Consider the following 19,761-nt stretch of genomic DNA (forward strand, 5'->3'; position numbering starts at 1 on the left):
GCGGACGATAACTACGCGAACCGGCAGATCACACACGTGCGCACAGAAAGCGACGCGAACTGGCAGATCACACGCCGCGAGCATTTCGCTGGCATATCACACGCCGCGAGTGTTTCACGGCCATCGTCGGAAGTGGAATTACGGACTAGCAAGAGCGGGGCTGTCACTGCGGCAACTAGAGCAGACTGGCTGGAAAGCGCCCGGCAGAGGTAGCAGAGGCACCACGCCCTCTGCACTTTGATGGGCACCTTACTGACCAGGTGCATGGTCGTGGTTGTTATAACCCACAATTTGATGGGCACCTTATTGAACAGGTGCATGATCGTGGTTGTTATAACCCACACTTTGATGGGCACCTTACTGAACAGGTGCATGATCGTGGTTGTTATAACCCACACTTTGATGGGCACCTTATTGAACAGGTGCATGATCGTGGTTGTTATAACCCACGCTTTGATGGGCACCTTACTGAACAGGTGCATGATCGTGGTTGTTACAACCCACACCTTGATGGGCACCTTACTGAACAGGTGCATGATCGTGGTTGTTTTACCCCACACTTTGATGGGCACCTTATTGAACAGGTGCATGATCGTGGTTGTTATAACCCACACTTTGATGGGCACCTTATTGAACAGGTGCATGATCGTGGTTGTTATAACCCATTGTGCACCTATTGCCCAGTGACAGGGTTTCTGCAAGCTATCCAAACATCTTTGCAAATAATGACGCCTCAATGATTGGCTCATCAAATATGGTTCTCCACCATCCACCAAATAGAAAAATCATTGCATTATTCATCTAGGGGCTGCACTCTTATGTCGCGTTTGTTGAGAGTTGCGTATCTGCTGTAACTTTGTTGACGGTCTATATTTGGTGCGGTTTTCTTGCGATCATCGACAGACACCTGACAACAGAACATCTGCAGGCCGACTGATTGTTTGAAGGAGTGGCCTTATGGTGAGACCACGCCTTAATCCACCTTCAAAGTACCGCCAAACTTCAGCGGATGAAGTCCTATAGCAGGCTACGTATTTTCCGCGGCGATTTCTCGGCATTATGACCGCATTGCCCACGGTAGTGGACTGATGATGCAGAACCTCTCAACGATTGCTGCGCAGGCACTACAGCAACAAAGACGTGACACACAACTGCAGAAGAGCCCGACCTGTACTGGATTTCCCAGCCAAGTCACGACCTTCACACATGCCTGGAGCGGCGCTGCAAACCACCGCTTGGGCCGTCCATGCTGCGATTCCCGGGCGGCCCAGCTGGACGCGTTGTTGTAGACCAGGCTGTTCGGCCGGTCCCTGACATGTCCACTGTGCAGGCGCGTGGTAGCCTTCTGGGTCACGTCTGCCACGCTGTTCTTCGACCGAACAATAACAGTGCCGTTCTATGCCGCACAGCAAACGTCCGGGCCGCTCACACAGCCCCGGCGGGACCCACAGAAGCAGGGCGGTCATGTGCGGTCAGCTCCCGTTCAGCCGCGGCGGGACCCACAGAAGCAGGGCGGTCATGTGCGGTCAGCTCCCGTTCAGCCGCGGCGGGACCCACAGAAGCAGGGCGGTCATGTGCGGTCGGCTCCCGTTCAGCCGCGGCGGGACCCACAGAAGCAGGGCGGTCATGTGCGGTCAGCTCCCGTTCAGCCGCGGCAGGACCCACAGAAGCAGGGCGGTCATGTGCGGTCAGCTCTCGTGTCACGATGGAACACACCGCAGCCGGCCATTTACCTCGTCACAGCGTGATGGTCGCCGGCTGTCCCATCAGCCACCGGGTCATGATCGAGCACAGCAGAGCTGTCCCATCAGCCACCGGGTTGTGATCGAGCACAGCAGAACTGTCCCGTCAGCTGGCATGTAACAGTACGGCACATGGGGTAGCTCCCCGGCCAGTTTTCGTTCTATGGTGGCACACTGAAGCCTCCATTCTGGTGAGCTCCTTTTGTAACTGTGGGTAAATACCTATGTGACGATGGACAATCAGGAACTGTCTAGTCAGCTTCCGTATGGCGATAGGGCTTTGACGAAGCCCGACCGTTTGCCAGAGCCGGCGAGGTGAAAATTGTCCGGTCCCTTAAACGATAAGTAATAAAATGCGCTGCTCATGGTCGCTGCGGGCGCGCTGGTCATAGCAGCGAGACGCGTTGATTTGAATAGTGGTTCACACGCGCTTCCATGCAGCTGGCTCCCGCAGTTATCGCCGGCGCCCTGCCCGTCACACCGCGGTGGGACCGAGACATCAGTGCCACCTAGCGGAATCAGCTCGAACTGCTCGCAGGAGGTGTGCTGAGGACAGCGCGCGCCGCAGGAATGGGACTAGCCAGCAACATGTATGGCTGCGACTAAGATGTTCCCGCTTCCACGTACTCAAGCAAGACACGGCGTCGCCCGTCCGAGTACCACCGGGGCCAATCCGGATCGGCGCTGGCAACACCGCTGGTCAGACATTCCCAATGACACTGGATGCTTTGATGCGAGTGTGATTGTACGCGGCCTCATCCACCTCAGCACGCCGGCACGCACCTCTCAGCGAATCTTGTATCGTGTGTTTTTCTAATAAACATTTACCGATACTTACAGAGACATAATTTGGCCAATGCCTTGTGACGAGGCGCCACCATGGCCATTTTGGTCACAGACTGGGTACACACCGTGACAACCAGCGGCTTATTTTGAGCTGCGACCTTTATTCTGTTCTGTCAGTTCCGTGCTGTCATACGGACAAGATGCGTCACTGTCTATGCCACCACACCCTGTACAACTAGCTCCGTGTCCATTTCCTGCATATTTGTCATCCGGATCGCAGCATGTCTCAAGCCGAAATCCATGGGCCTGTTTCACGTGCTTCTGGGCAGGGAGCTGACAGCACCGTATGTCGACAGCGGTTCATCTATCAGGACAAAGTTATGTTATTTAAAGAACCCTGACAAACACTCATATTTGGTAATATCGATGTCAGGCTAAAAATGGAGCATTGGCGTGGTTAGCAGCCTTGTAAGATATTGTAAAAAGGTCCGTAAATTCAGTACCTACAAAGCCCTATCAAAGAGCTGCTGTAAGCATTAGTGTGAACCCCATAAAACACATCCAAAGTAGGGTCGGAGTATCTGCATCAGTATCTGAGGGCCAGCTGCGCACGAAATGCCACGGCCCGGGCCCTCGTGGCTTGAGCGGCGCCGGGAATGCCATGGCCCGGGCCCTCGCGGCCTGAGCGGCGCCGGGAATGCCACGGCCCGGGCCCTCGCGGCCTGAGCGGCGCCGGGACGCCGGCCAGGGACGGCGCCATCCGAGCCGCGCAAACCGCTCGTCTTTGGCCATTTGGTGGACCTGGCAGCAGCAGTTTGGCCGTGACTTCGGAGTCTGCTGGCAGTGTGACGTCATCGGGAATTCGGTCACGTGACCGCATGGGCCGGCGGTGCCAGGCACGACGCACGGGGCGCCTGGGGCGGGGGCCGGCGCCGGCGCCGCCGTGCTTCTGATGAGGGGTTGGCGAGGATGCCGAGAGGGCGGGGTCGCACACGGCTCAGACATCAGCTCAGCGGAGGTGAAGTGCTCGAATCCACCAGGGCCGACTTCTGCTTCATTCCATGTTGGTAGAACTGATTCCCAATCCGAACCAAAGCGAATTGAGTGCGTATGGAGGTCCGAATCTGACTCAGAGCGACTATTAATAATGGGACTGGAATCCGAGTATGAAGCTAACGCAGTTGAAATTGTTGAATCCGATTTCACATCCGAGTCAAGTTGTAGAAGAGCAAGCAGGTCGTGAATGTATGTATTACATAAGTGTATATTTGTCTATCTATGCAATACACAATATGCGTGTACAGCCATACCGAAATGGCGCTCGTAGCTTTCGAATCATGCACTCGATGGAGCAATGCAGAGTCGTAATCCTATATCTATGTGAAACAACAGGAGCGTAACTGTTTTCCACGTCGAGTGTAGGATAAATGTCTTATGGCATGGGTCCCACTCCCAAATCGAATCAAGGCAAAACAGAGCCGACTCCTGAGTCGGATTTGGCTCTATTTGAGTCAAGTTCAAATGCTCGCCAGGCACGTGTCGACACCAGCAGGCCGTGTGCGTCCATGGCCTTCAGATGACTTCCGGCTGGGCCGGACGGGTCAGGCGTCAGATTGCGCCGCTGTTTCGCCTACGGTTGCGCGGCCGGCTCTCAGTTGAACTCGACCTAGATCGGCGACCGCCGCAGGACGTCGCGTGCAGCTGTAACAGCCGGCCGGACGGCCGTCATGAGCGCTCGCCCCTCGGCCGCGCAGCTGAACCAGCCGGCCGGACGGCCATGCTGCCGAACTCGGCCGCTTGCCGACAGGCGTGCCTGTGCCTGGGCCGCGCCCTGCGGTACTGACACGCTCGGTCACCGGCGCCGAGCGTCGCTGAGGTCAGCGTACCGTTCACGACAAACAGGTGACCGGCGGCAGCTGGGCGGAACCGCTCGGTGTCACGGAGTATCTGCTCAGTGACACGTAAATGTCGGGCCACGGGCCACAATGAACTAACTGGCAGATATATTGGTCGAATGCCTAGATCGTTACACATCCCATCATTTGGCGGATCTATTCAGAGTGATCTCTGAAATGTCTCTCCATAACTACCGGGTGGCACTGAGCCATTAGCAAAGAACCCAATTGGTATGCGCACCACGACCCGTTCCCGGGTCATAGGAAGGTCGAAGAAGGAAGCAGGGCACGCTTGCAGTCAACATCGCACCATCGAAGTCGTCAGCACGAGGATGTGCGGGCCGCCACGGGTGCATAACACAAAGAAACGTCCGCCTGACAAAGGTGTCTGGGCGGCCATCTGCCAGACAAAAATGTCAGCGGGTTATGATGCAGACGATAATTGGTGTGACTGGTGTCACCAGTGCGATAAAGCATTCTCCGCCCGCGGCAGGGGCCTGTGGTTTTTATCGTAGCATAAACTGGCCTTGCTCATGTCGCCTCTGCCCAGGCTCGAGCGCAGCTCCTAACATAAACATTTTGCAAACCATCCGCTAATGCAGCCTTGACCGCTGTCTTGAATGGCAAACTACAAACTACAGAGTGGCGACATCTTCGAATGCATGTAGCACTGCATGGTGGAAGTGGCTGCTTTGCTTAGCAGTTGTAAATTTAAGGAAAAAGGCACTGATCAACAAGCGTGTAATACGCTGAATCCATACAGCTTCGTGGCTGCGGTGAGCGAATGCCAGTGTTGACTGTGCCCAGATCATGTTGCGCGACAGAGTGAGTACCGAGCGGTCTCTGAGATCATCAGCTCATAGTCCATAGGGGCCTTTTAATCGCGGCCATCTACCTTTCGGCATGGCATAGCAACATGGCCTTCGTGCTTGCTTCCAGTTCAATGCAGCCGGCCAGTGTAGGGCGCCAAGCTCCGAGCATCTGCGGGGAAGCGGACTCGACCATCACCGTCGCGCGCAGTGATCAGTGATGCCGTTGCGCTATTGTCGACGCGTTTAACTGATGAAGTGATTATAGTTTAGCCGCGTGCAAAATCTCTCATGACGTCAGGCAACGAATAAGAGCAATCAGTGCACCCTCATGTGAAGTAGGCACATCGTTGCGTGGATGAAATCCTCATCATAGTTATCATACAGGTAGTGCATGCGCTAGCAGGACATTCGGGTTTGAAGGCGCGGTTTTGGTAACTTCCCAAAGCTCCCAAAAATGTTTTTTTATGTTAGCAAGAGAAATGGGTTGGGGAACAGTGACTACAGTTGGTTACCAATGCCTCAGGAATGCGTATTTTGCAGCGAGAAGTTAAAGGCATGGTAATTTTCACCGGAAAGCGGTGTGGACGGTACCACACCTACCATACAACATTCTTCACTCGATGTAAAAGGCAGACAGGCGGGGCGGAGACCGTTCTATCAAGGCCCGAAAACAACACCGTTCAAATCTGATGATCTTCACGGAGCATTACACATGCATGTTCACTCAGGCAGCCTCTCTCGCGGCGATCAGTACCAGCCAGCCAACAAGCAAGATCAGACGCCAGACCTTCCTGCTCGAGAGACACCCACAGACAGTCGGACAACGAGTCACGGAGTGGGGGACAGCAGTCCGCTAGAGTCAGACAGCAGTCCGCTAGAGTCAGACGGCAGTGCGCTATGTCGGACAGCAGTGCGCTAGAGTCAGGCGGCAGTGCGCTATGTCGGACAGCAGTGCGCTAGAGTCAGACGGCATTGCGCTAGGACGGACAGCAGTGCGCTAGAGTTAGAGGGCAGTGTGCTAGGTCGGACAGCAGTGCGCTAGGTCGGACAGCAGTGCGCTAGAGTAGGACGGCAGTACGCTAGAGTAGGACAATAGTGCGCTAGAGTCAGACCGAGTCGACTCCGTCGCGCGACTGGGTGTTTTGTGGCCATGCTGCTCGGTGTCAACCTTTTTTCCCCGCGCTGTCGTGGACAGAGCGGCGGCGTCTGCGGCAGCCTGACGGGGCGGGACGCGAGACGCCCGGCCGCGGGGCACCTGTTGCCAAGCGGACCGCCTGAGCGCAGCCTGCGGTTGGCAAGTCACGCGCACAGTCTGGGCTGGAGTGCACTGACACTGGAGCCGCAGCCGTGTTGTCATTGGATCACACACTTTGCCGAGGCTTTCAGTATCACCCAGGTAACGTCTCCCTGACAACAGGCACTGAAGGATTCCAGGCCCGATCGGCAGCGGCAGGGCCACTTTTGGTCGGCCTGTTTCACACTATCATAGGAGTTTGCGGCACGTGAGAACTAAGCATGCAAGTCGAACTTTGTGCGCATGTATGCACATGTTCTTGTCTTGTTAGCTACTTGGCGTCCACTAAAAATGGGGTTTAGAGGTGAAGTGGTAGGTAACCCAAATTGAGACTTTCCTTCGCGTAGCTTTTCATCTAACATTTTTGCCATCGGCCAACAACAAAAATGTGTTAATAGCTCGCATTTCACGTATATTGACGAGGGTTGATATATTTTGCAATGCGGCCTACTGCCAGCTATCTAACTTGCCTTGGGCGTTCATACAATCCACAGCGAAATCCACCGGGACTACAGCCATTTTTATAATGCGTCTGCACATTTCACCGTGCACCTTGTCATCGTGCAGCCACGTCCTATGTAGCATGGCTGTTGCTTTCCACCCAACTGCGACGGACTTTGGCCGACATTCCATCCCCTCATGTGGCCTTGGATTCTGGCTGCGTTGAGTATTTTCTGTTTAGCTTCAGCTGACCATTGTGATCCATGCATATTTCGAAAAGTGCAATCTTCCTGGTAAGCTTGCTATGCACAAATATGAGACCTGACCGCAAAGCCAGACCGTATGCAGCGGGCCACCAACTTGCACAGTTGCCTCCATAACTGCGACGAGTCGTACCCGAGGCTCGCCTTGTGTAGAACAGCCGCACGTTACACAATTACAGGTGACTGGTGTGCAGCCGCGACGATTCCGAGCCAGATCATCTCTGACGCGAGGGGCGGCGTCCGAGCGCGCCGCCCCCTGCGCCGAGACCGTCTCCGTGCTCTCCAGACTGTCTCCATAATTGGATTACCTGACCAGCCAGCACCAGCACCGACCGGTATATAATCTACCCGTCCAAAACCGGCGACGCCTTTATTGGCCGGTCAAAGCAGTGGTGAAAATCCTGCGAGACACCAGCCACGCCTCGCCGTTTCATGGCCGCTGGAGGGGGGGGGGGGGGCGGGGTGGAGCGATCAGCTGGTGCCTTCTGCCCCTCCACCTCTGCGGCCGGTGACGGGGATTGTGTACCTGCCGCCTGACCTTCGATTTCTCCGTCTGCTGGCCTGCAGCGGACGTCAGCAGCAGACGCTGCCCTGCCCCGGCTGCGGACGCCGGGCGCCGGGGCATCTTGCCGGGGTCAGCCGGCTGACCCTCCCGCCCTGGCTGTCGGCGGGAGAGGCGGGGCTCCGGCTGCCGGGACGCGACAGAGGGCAGCCCACGGCCGGCCATGACTGGCCGCGTTTCCAGCGCCTGGCCCTGGGCGGTGGCCGGCTGCAACGGCGCGGCCGGCGCCGGCCGCCCCTCTCGTCTCAGCACCCCTGAGCGCTGGCCTCTCCCTAAACGCCCGGAATGTGCCCCGAAGAGAACGGAGTGCCACACCGCCCTGGGCGCGGGGTGACCCGCACGACTTCCACTCAATAGCCAGCAAGTTCTCCGTTGCGCAAGGACATTTTTAGATGATGCAGGAGGTATCCGACAGCTATGAGTCCTGCGGCGATATATGCCCCACCCCCACCCCCACCCCCTCCCAGTACTGTCGCTGGCACTGACTGACAAACACTGTGTCGGTGGTGACATCCGACGGCCGGAGAGAGGGTGGGCGGTCAGACAGCGGTCGTGAGGTGATAATCACGCCACAGTGTCCGATAGATCGCCTGCGCCCTGCACCGGCCACCATGGTGTCCGGTAGATCGCCTGTGCTTTGCACCGACCGCCACGGTGTCCGATAGATCGCCCGCGCCCTGCACCGACCGCCACGGTGTCCGATAGATCGCCTGTGCCCTACACCGACCGCCATGGTGTCCGATAGATCGCCTGTGCCCTGCACCGACCACCACGGTGTCCGATAGATCGCCTGTGCCCTGCACCGACCACCACGGTGTCCGATAGATCGCCTGTGCCCTGCACCGACCACCACGGTGTCCGATAGATCGCCCGCGCCCTGCACCGGCCGCCATGGTGTCCGATAAATCGCCTGCGCCCTGCACCGACCGCCATGGTGTCCGATAAATCGCCTGCGCCTGCACCGGCCGCCATGGTGTCCGATAGATGGCCTGCGCCCGCACCGACCGCCATGGTGTCCGATAGATCGCCTTCGCCCTGCACCGACCGCCATGGTGTCCGATAGATCGCCTGCGCCCTGCACCGGCCGTCTTGATTGCGATCATTTCAGCGAAGTTTATAAGTCTGAATGCCGCTACAGTGGCGGGCATGCAGTCCCGTGACCAGACACACCCAGATGCCGTTCGCTACTTAACTTGTCAGGGACAATGTTTCCAAAAGAATCGGATTAACCTTTTTTTAATGCCAATCCTTCTAATATACCAACAGAGGATAAAGTTAAACTTCCACGAAAAGGGGATCACCCATGGCCATGGGGCCTCTGTACGTACGCCACGCCTTCTGGGCGTACTCCTTCGCCATACGTTCAGAAGCTCCTCGTCCTCCAGCCAAGACAGCTGGGTGACCGGGCTGGGGCCGGGACGGGGAGCGGGGGCCGGGCGGGTCAGCCATCACGGTGTTTTTCCCGGCGCACTCTCCAGCTCACCCTGCTCCGGTCCCTGGCCCGGCCGTGCTGAAGCGGCCGGGCGGAGGGGCCCGCCCTCCTGTCAGCCGGCGGCCATTCTAGGCAGCTGGCCACCCCGCTCGGCCGGTGTCTTCCCCGAACATCGGCGCCGCAGGAGCTGGCCGTCCCCAGCCGACGTCGGGAGCCGGCACAGCGTGCTGACACATTACAGCCACCGCAGGAGCTGGCCGTCCCCAGCTTTACACGGCCAACCTGGGATCGTCATGCCCGGGGGCAAGGGGTAGGCAGACTGGTCCCCAGCCCCCCTGCGGACTGGTCCCCAGCCCCCCCCCCTGCGGACTGGTCCCCAGCCCTCTTGCGGACTGGTCCCCAGCCTCCCTGCGGACTGGTCCCCATTCTCCCTGCGGACTGGTCCCCAGCCCCCCCACGGACTGGTCCCCAGCCTCCCTGCGGACTGGTCCCCAGAGCCCTTGCGGACTGGTCCTCAGCCCCCCCTGCGGACTGGTCCCCAGCCCCCTTGCGAACTGGTCCCCAGCCTCCCTGCGGACTGGTCCTCAGCCTCCTTGCGGACCAGTCCCCAGACTATTCTGACCGCACACGTGATCTGGAAGTAAATAATTCCTTCTCCACCGCCCACGCACATCGCCAGTTAATGCTAGCTTCTCACTTGTTTTTGGAATTCGCGATCTTACTACCACGGAAGATTAGCAGCTTTGTAGCTCGTGATGTAAGGGCATTAAAACACCTGACGGCATGACGTCACTGATTCGACATCCTGTTGATTAGTGGGCCACTTTCAGGATGTAGCGGGAGGGGCTCATCAGCAGCAAGGCAAGGCCAAAGGAGAGGCACCGAGATCACGCCGGCCGCGATCTTCCGGGTGGCAGCAACGGGCTTCGGCTCAGGCTAAATACGCGTGGGCCTCACACCTTCTGGCGCCTCATGAAAAAAACGTCTCAAAGGGATTGGGGCCACCACTGTTTTAGTTGCGTGAACAGGGCTTTGTGATACCTCCCTGAACTGCATATCGCTGCTGTTTTCGCCAGCCGTTCGTTCCACTGTGTGCAATGTTTCTGTACTTAAGGTAAAGCAACGGTCTTGTGGGGAGACCAGCGCGTTACAAGGCCAGCCTTACTGCGGCAGTACTAGAGATCACAGTAGTACGGTACCGTCGACGGACATTGAGCTGCCCGGGCTACCGCGGATTGCTAATACTTTGCGATGGTGGAAGGCCTGCCTGGATGGAATCTGTTCCTTTGCGGTGTGAAAAGGGGCCTACAGATGTATTTTAGACTCAGAACCTATGAACAAAATTTCGTGCACCTATCGTAAGTCCCATTGCAAGATAAACGCAGAATCTTTGACAGGATATAACCTGAGAAAAAGTGAAAGCGCGCTAATTTCCTTAATATCTCAACAATTATATTTTTGTCGGTAAAAGCTTTGTAGCGCACGACCTTAAAAACGAAGCTTCAGTCGCATCGCATGTGTTTCCAAGTCCCAGTGTCCGCAATGCCGTCAAGTTCAGCTTTAAAATGGCGTGTGCAGGCATGCAGGTATCTTCAACCACAAGTGGAAGTTAAAGAGAAAGTATACTGATCCCCTCGCGCTACTATGGTCGGTTCCCATTCCCCAGCTCCACCCTAGCTCAGCACGTTTTCACAGTGTCCTGTAAGTCGACGAGTCGAGCCGTGCTGAAAAGACATCCAGCAAAATACAGAATCACTTCTTAACACCAATAGCAGGTGACGCACTATCAGGGACACAAGCAGAATTTCATTATGGAGGGGACGGCCTCAATCCCTAAATTCTTCACGGAGCAAACATCTTAGCTCGCCGCAAGCGCGTAAAATATCTTGCGTAGCGTCTTACAACATTCGATGGTTTCAATGTGCTCATCGTTACTTGTATACCTCGATTTCCTGATTGTTAACAATGAGTCACATGCGTGTTAATAGTTCTGAAAATTTAATGAAGGGAAGGTACGTGTCCGGTACCCCCCCCCCCCCCCCCGCCCACCCCCCACCCCCCACCCACCCACACTTGAATACACATCTCAGTCTCATTTAGTGCGCACATCTCTGCCTAAGAAGATAATCTACAATATAAATGTGTGATCTGTCATTGCCCCTTCAATTCCTACCCATGTGAACCTCCTCCTATAGGCGACTTACGATTGCTCAAGCACTATGGCACGACGCAAGTACAGATTATCCAACGGCTTTTTCTAGTTTGCAAAGATAGATATTAGGCGGTCCCTCCCATTTTAGTGAGAGCGCTTTGTCGAGCTCCTTATGAAAGGTGATCTCTACAAACAATCTAAACAAAACAGCCTGACATTTGCTATTCCACGAGATTTGCGTCCCGTTTAGAAGGTCGTGGCTGCCTGTCCGACGAATACGCCGTCTCCAGCTCGCCCGCCGCCATGGTGGACACGTGCGCGGTGTCCCTACGCCGAAGCTGGGGCCGTGATCAGGGCGATCAGTACCGGTTCTGTCCGGGCGGACGGCGGCCAGTCGACTGGTGCGCTGTGGCGGCCGAGTTCCTGGGCAGCGGGTGGGTGTTGTAACGGGCCACTGGCCACTGATGGTGGTGACGTGCTCGATGGATTGCGCTAGTTCTGAAAGCTTGAACTGAGCGAGTCTTAAACTAAGCCGCCCTTAAACTGAGCCAATCTCCAATTTTCACTTTTCCATACTTTCACCCTTACATCCCCAACTCTCGTCCCTTTGCGCCGCCCACTTGCCATCCCCAAATGATCAGCCCCGGTATCGGTGGTCGAATGAACAGCGCTCGGTGTCACTCCGTGGCCGCGTCGGCGCGCCCCACGCGGTCGGCCAGCCGCTGTGTTGGTCTGTGGCCGGGTCGGCGCGCCACTTGCCGGGATGTGGTCGGCCAGTTTCACCCGCCCGCCCTGCCCACGGCTCGCTAACGACTTCCTGATCGGCGCCCGACTGGTTCTTGCAGGGCGCTCCGGTTACAGTCGAGCCCTGGGCCGCGCCCTGACGCTCCGGTTACAGTCAAGACTGGGCCGCGCCCTGCTGGCGCGCCGCCGCCCCCGTCAGTCAGACGGACGGGCGGCCGGGCCGTCCCCCTCGCGGTCCGCGGTCAGCGCCGGGCTCGTCGCCACAGGGGCCATGTCACCGCTCTCGGTCCGCGGCTGTCAAAGACATTGAAGATCATATCGTAATCATCAAGTGTGATCAAGTATGGTTATCACAATCATACTTAGAAGGTGACATAGTCTCTACATCCACCAGACTTACGCCTGGTTCCGCTTCAGCAGAATGGATTCCGATTTCTACTCGCAGCACATAGATTTGATTCTGATTCCGACTTCCATTCTGAGCACACAGGTTTGATTCTGATTCCGACTTAATAATACATTTTCTAGACCAGACCGACCAGACATAAATACTCAAATGTTATGCGTTTCATGAAAGCTTTCACTTGATACTAAGTTAATTAACAAGACAGCTGGCTACGAAATAACTTTGTCCCATCTGATACACATGTGAGCTGCCATATTATCCAAATATTTTGTGACATATATTTCCAGCTGAGACGTCTGGCCGACGCGATGCTCATGTTGACTCAACTCTGACTTCGCCTCAAAATAAATATCAGAGTGGATTCTACCCTGACTGAGAAAAAACTTAGTTGCGGGGTCGACTTGGACTCCACATGCGAACAGCATGTGTCTGGTGCTGACATCAGACTGCAATCTCGTGAGGACTGTCGGCCGGCGGTTAGCTGTGGACTGTAGTACCCGGGCCAGCGGCGCTTCAGACCCCCGGTCGTGTTCCGACCTTCCGACCCTGGTCGTGTTCCGGCCTTCCGACCTCGGTCGTGTTCCGACCTTCAGACCCCGGTCGTGTTCCGACCTTCCGACCTTGGTCGTGTTCCGACCTTCCGACTCCGGTCGTGTTTCGACCTTCAAACTTCGGTCGTGTTCCACCCTTCCGACCCCGGTTGTGTTCCGACCTTCCGACCTTGGTCGTGTTCCGACCTTCCGACCTTGGTCGGTATGGTGTCTCGCTGACGCCCGTCGTATGTCACCCGAGATGGACACCGCCGGCAGCGATCGTGGACAATATGGGTGATGACGCCACAAGGTGCTGGCTTGACGTCAGAACATACGTCATTACCAGTGACAGGCAGTCACAAACGAGCTTATAAAGCTGGCCCACGGTTGCACAAGTCTGACATGTGTAATGTATGCAGTGCCTCAATCGCCTGCATTTGATTTTTTCCCCCAGTGTCATGATTCAGACAGTTACGTTGAGGCGAAGTTCACCTTGTCCTTCCGCGTGCAAAATTTCGGAGGCAGAACTGGAACCGCACATGACGGTTATTTTCCTGTTTTCAAAGAACGTGTCGCCGGGAGCGCGTAAAAACCCCAGCCTTATAATTATAATGCGGGTCTAGTAGAGTGAGTGCACCTGTTTTTTGTGTTGTTTTTTTTTAGCGTGCCGGCGCCCACATGAAGTGGAACCGCACTTCCTTGGTGGTTGTGTGGCCAGCTGCCGGAGGCAGGGACGGCAGCTTTCAAAAATTATTGTGGAGGGTGGTGGGGAGGGGGCTATAGCAGCAATTCTAAACTTCTCAAGGAAGTTCTTTCCATGCTGCGCAAAAGGCATAATGCTGGAACCTTAAGTTAAGTTGGAGTCCGAGCCCCCAAAAGTATGGAAAGTGGCACAATGAACAGCAGCCTACAGCTGACGGAAGATGGCATAACATAACACAAAACGCCATAGTTAATTCACACAAAGGTTGATAGTCACTTGTTAATTCGTTGGTCAGTTCCATTATATGCTGCTGGGTCATAATTTTTCAGCATGAGTTCAGGGGCTGAAACGCTAAAAGTGACGAAACTCGCCCGCATGATAACCAACAGGTGGCTTCTCAGTGGCATTGGCCCACTTCCTTCTTAAAGCTGGGGGGAAGGGAAGGCGTGCTGGCGCCCCTCTCACAACTGAAAAGGATACTACACCCTGGGCAGGCTGTAAGACTGAGCAGCACCACACCCTGGGTAGGCTGTAAGACTGAGCAGCACCACACCCTGGGTAGGCTGTAAGACTGAGCAGCACCACACCCTGGGTAGGCTGTCAGACTGAGCAGCACCACACCCTGGGTAGGCTGTAAGACTGAGCAGCACCACACCCTGGGTAGGCTGTAAGACTGAGCAGCACCACACCCGGGTAGGCTGTAGACTGAGCAGCACCACACCCTGGGTAGGCTGTAAGACTGAGCAGCACCACACCCTGGGTAGGCTGTAAGACTGAGCAGCACCACACCCTGGTAGGCTGTCAGACTGAGCAGCAACACACCCTGGGTAGGCTGTAAGACTGAGCAGCACCACAAACCCTGGGTAAGGCTGTAAGACTGAGCAGCACCACACCCGGGGTAAGGCTGTCAGACTGAGCAGCACCACACCCTGGTAGGCTGTAAGACTGAGCAGCAGCCACACCCTGGGTAGGCTTAAGACTTAGCAGCACCACACCCTGGCAGGCTTAAACGAGCATAACCACACCTGGGTAGGCTGTAAGACTGAGGCAGCACCACACACCTAGGGGTAGGCTGTCAGACTGGGCGAGTCACCACACCCCTGGGTAGGCTGTAAGACTGAGCAGCACCACACCCTGGGTAGGCTGTAAGACTGAGCAGCACCACACCCTGGGTAGGCTGTCAGACTGAGCAGCACCTGGCGGGGAGGTTAAGCCGCGAGTAGACTGCATCACACCAAGCTATCCCTGGGCTGCAAGCTACCCCTGGGCTGTGAGCTACCCCTGGGCTGTGAGCTACCCCTGGGCTGCGAGCTACCCCTGGGCTGCGAGCTACCCCTGGGCTGCGAGCTACCCCTGGGCTGTGAGCTACCCCTGGGCTGCGAGCTACCCCTGGGCTGCGAGCTACCCCTGGGCTGCGAGCTACCCCTGGGCTGCAAGCTACCCCTGGGCTCCGAGCTACCCCTGGGCTGCAAATCTCAACATGTATATACAAATCACAGGTCACGATGCAAGGGGTCTTCCAAGCATGTACCCGCCACCATGGATCAGTCACTGCCCTACTCTTTTACAACTTTTACACAATCTGCGTTTTAACAAAACCATGGGCAAGAACTTTGCGGGAAGATCCCGCTTTTCGTTTCTTGAAATCAGATTCTCGCGCCCCTCTAGTAGGTAGGGGGATAATGAAACCAGGCAGTGCGGTCAGTCTGGGCACAGGTGTATGTGGATGGGGTGAGTGAACATGGCACACTTGTATGCCAATGATGGCTTTGAAACTTGTTTCTGGATCAAATGGGCCAGAGATGTAATTTTCTCAGATTTCTTCACAACCTTTCCGCCCATCAAATAATTTAACTGCGTTTCGCATTCCTAGGCACACTTGCTAGTGGCGGGCAGGCTGATTTATTCGAAGAATTCCTTACCATACTCGACGACCCTCGCACGATTCGCCTTTGCAATCGGCGCAAAATCTTTTCCGTCCCCCCGACGACCGGCACGCCCTGAACGTGTCATCATCACGGTGACATCAGGACTTCCATAACCGGCCATCAATAATATTTTTCTGGATCTAAGCACTGACGCTTATTTTTGGTCACTCAAGTAACGGGATAGTGAAATCGGAGCGACCGTGGTCGATGCAGTTCAAGACGAGAGCACTATAGCGTACGTAAAAGGTGTATACGTCACCACCTGCGGCACAAATGAGATCCCACTCGCAGGCGTTGGCTTTAAGCCGACTCGACTGTAATCTGCCATTGAGTCGGGTATTGACTACATAGTTAGAAGTCGTGTCACGCCTCATGGTCAGGCAGCAGCAGGGCTCCCGGCCGGCCGCCGACTGGCTGAACTCGCACGACGACCGTTAGGGCCCGGCCCACGGGTGTGCTGACGTCAGCCACAGACACTCAAGGCGCGCCGCGGCCGAGCGACGGGGGTCGCACGCGAACGGCCAGCCGCCAGTCGCGCCTAGGGAGTTCAGGAGGACCTGCTGCGTGGCTGGCCACAAGCGCAAGTCTGGTAGTACAGCACGAGGAAACGTATGCCGTTTAAGTTGATTGGGCCGGACAAAAAGTAAGAGCGTTCAATTGGAAAATTTCGGGTGCCCCCGGCCTCAATAAATGGTTCTTGAGTAATAGATGTATATAAAACAAGAGCATGCTCTCACGGCAAACTTTTTCGAGCGGGCATTATTTAGTGTTGTGGCATAGCGATAGCCGGGTGGGCGTGACGACGGAGTGAGATTCGTTGGTTCTACGCAGGTCAAAACAGAGAGAGGACAATAGTGATGACGCATTTCATTGGTGAGGCCATCTGGCTTGCAGCTCTTTTGCCAGTCAGCGGAGCGGCAAACACCGGCACCGGCTGGTCAGAGATGGTGTACCCACCGGTGCTACGGTGTGAGCATTGTTGTGCCGTGAGACTGCGCCGCGATCGTTCGCGGGCGACGGTGTGAGCATTGTTGTGCCTTGAGGCTGCGCCGCGATCGTTCGCGGGCGACGGTGTGAGCATTGTTGTGCCTTGAGACTGCGCCGCGATCGCTTGCGGCTCGCTCGTCACACCGCGACAAGCTTGCAGTCTTGTGTTCTCTTGATTTTTTTGCCAGCAGTATTCTCTTCACCTTACAATAAGGTAGCAAAGTTTTGACTTTAATACAGTGCCAATGAGAGAAGAGTAACAGTTTTTGGAGCTTTCATTAAGAGAGAGTATTGGCCCAGCGCTGCGGCTAAAGACAAAGTGCAAGCGTGGCGAACTTTCCGATGCTTCGGATCCATGGAGATTAAAAGACAGCTTCCGGAACAGTGATGTTCTGCTCATTTCAGGAAAATTTAGCTTGGAACCGTTTTTGGTAGGCCAGATCGCCGCAGCAAAGGTCATTAAAGGCCTTTGATAGCTGTTTTAAAGTCAAACCAGGATGCAGCAGAAAGTTCACTTGGCCCCGGGCCCAACTGATCCAGACCGCCAGAGAAAGGTGCCGGCAGCCCCGGGCCACCTGATCCAGACAGCCATGGTAAGATGCCGGCAGTACCTGATTCAGACAGCCAGGGTAAGATGCCGGCAGTACCTGATCCAGACAGACAGGGTAAGATGCCGGCAGTACCTGATCCAGACAGACAGGGTAAGATGCCGGCAGTACCTGATCCAGACAGACAGGGTAAGATGCCGGCAGTACCTGATCCAGACAGCCAGGGTAAGATGCCGGCAGTCACAATCCGGTTTGAATTTTAGCAGCAGCATGGCTCAAGACATGCCGCAGCCCTAACATAAGCGATATGATCAATGCAAGCTTCCATCCCTCTGGAGTTGCCGTGGTCCAGGCACTTAATTCGACAGGTGGATAGTATTAGAACAACGAATATCGTGCCGGTTTTCCCGGAGAATAAATGATCACTGAATTGGCTACAACAATCAAGCCATGAATGTCTGTTCTGGAACCCAAAGTATCTTTATCAGGTATTTTTTTGCAATATACGCGGTTGAAATTCCGAACAGGGACGTCTACCGAATTTCGAGTTGGGGAGGACCCTACATATGCAGAATTGTGCACCTACAAACAAACAAACAGGCATGTCAGCGCGCCACAGGTGTGCGACGTTGTTTTACACGTTGAATAACCACACTGCCGGTTTTCACTCCACTGCTCGTCACGCATCCTGTTTTTCAGTGATGAATATATTCTCATGCATATCAATATATCCTTATTAGGTTGATAATGAGAGTGAGATATGTGTCCCAGTGGACCCTTGAAAGCGTTCCTGGCGTGATGCTGTTCCAGCGTGATACCTTGTGCGGCACGGGACGAGAGCGTGATAACGCGCGTACACATCATCCCTAATTGCGTCGTAGATGATGGCATTACAGCCTATGCTACTGGAACCAGGCACCTTTTAGGGATGGATGCCAATGGTCTATTGTCAATGTGTTGGACATTCTGACTTTCTTGCAAGATTATGAGGCAGGAGTTCACAGACGCTATGTTGCCACACCAGCTAAAAATGCACAATGAATGGAAACTGGCTGCCTTTGGGTCTGAACAGGTGTCATAATTCGCGCTGCTCAAACTGGTCATGTGCTAATGACGTACGGCTTTCGGTGACTGTCAACACGTCACTGTGAAAATGCAAGTGTTTCGGGTTGACATCCGCCCAATGTAATGAAAAGCACAACTACCTAGTCCTCAAGTCCCAGCCTCCCCAATTTTCGACCACAGTGTGATGTGTTTGACAGCCATTTGGAACAGAGCGACATTGGCGGTTGGCCGGTAGGTGGCGGCGCTCCTACGAGCCGTGGGGCAGAGCGACATTGGCGGCTGGCCGGTCGGTGGTGGCGCTCCCACGAACCGTGGGACAGAGCGACATTGGCGGCTAGCCGGTCGGTGGCGGCGCTCCCACGAGCCGTGGGACAGAGCTACATTGGCGGCTGGCCGGTCGGTGGTGGCATACCCACGAGCCGTGGGGCAGAGCGACATTGGTGGCTAGCCGGTCGGTGGTGGCATACCCACGAGCCGTGGGACAGAGCGACATTGGCGGCTAGCCGGTCGGTGGTGGCGCTCCCACGAGCCGTGGGGCAGAGCGACATTGGCGGCTGGCCGGTCGGTGGTGGCATACCTACGAGCCGGGCATCATCGCTAACGCTCACTGGATTACATACGATACATCGTCTACACCGCGCTGGTGGCTGAGCGTCCTGCTCTGGATGCCGAGACATGGCATCGATCAACGGATGGATCCTTGACCTGGCCTCTGATCCCCCCCCCCATAAAGGGCTCACGCAAGCCATGGTTTTCGGTAGGAGGAGCGTGGCGGGTCGTAGCCATGAGGCCGCACCATTGTCGGTGTGATCACATGTTCTCTCATCTGCCAAAACAGGCTCATGCCGTGCCATTTTCATATCCGTTCGTCAATATGTGAACTCGGTTCTGACCCGTGCCCTGCAGCTTTTTTGCACTTATTAATCCTTCGGTTCCGGTGCTAATAAAATGATAGCAAAACAATAGATTGTTTACACTGTAACGTTGAAGAAACCTCTATTCTGAATGGACAGGCTGCATGCAAACGCCTAAGAACCAGCACTGCCGAGTTTTCACATAATGGCGTTTTTCGTCGCTGAAAATTGCATGAAGCTGCGGTGGCTTTAATGCTCTTTGTTGGTAGTTCACGTGACGTCACAGGCACCGCGCCGTCCAGGCTGACGGCCGTCTCATTACTGGAGCCACACTGCAGAACATGGCAACTGAAGCAACACAGCAACATTATCTCATTATTGAAGCAACACGACAGCACTCTCACGGCCCGCGGCCGCTTGGTAATGAAATGCTTGGTGACTGTACAGCTGGTGTTTTCTTCGCTGTAATGACCAGATGATGCACAATTATTTTAACCCCACACCCGTCAGGGAAACAGACCACGTTTCTGCTCTGGTCAGCCAGTGTGCAGCAATAGCCAACGTCGGCGGCCTGCAGCCAATAGTGGAAATACCCGCACCGAGACTCCTGCTGT

Source organism: Pollicipes pollicipes, unplaced genomic scaffold (assembly GCF_011947565.3).
Source record: "Pollicipes pollicipes isolate AB1234 unplaced genomic scaffold, Ppol_2.1 Scaffold_7261;HRSCAF=8764_pilon_pilon_pilon, whole genome shotgun sequence".
Taxonomy (NCBI): Eukaryota; Metazoa; Arthropoda; class Thecostraca; order Pollicipedomorpha; family Pollicipedidae; genus Pollicipes; species Pollicipes pollicipes.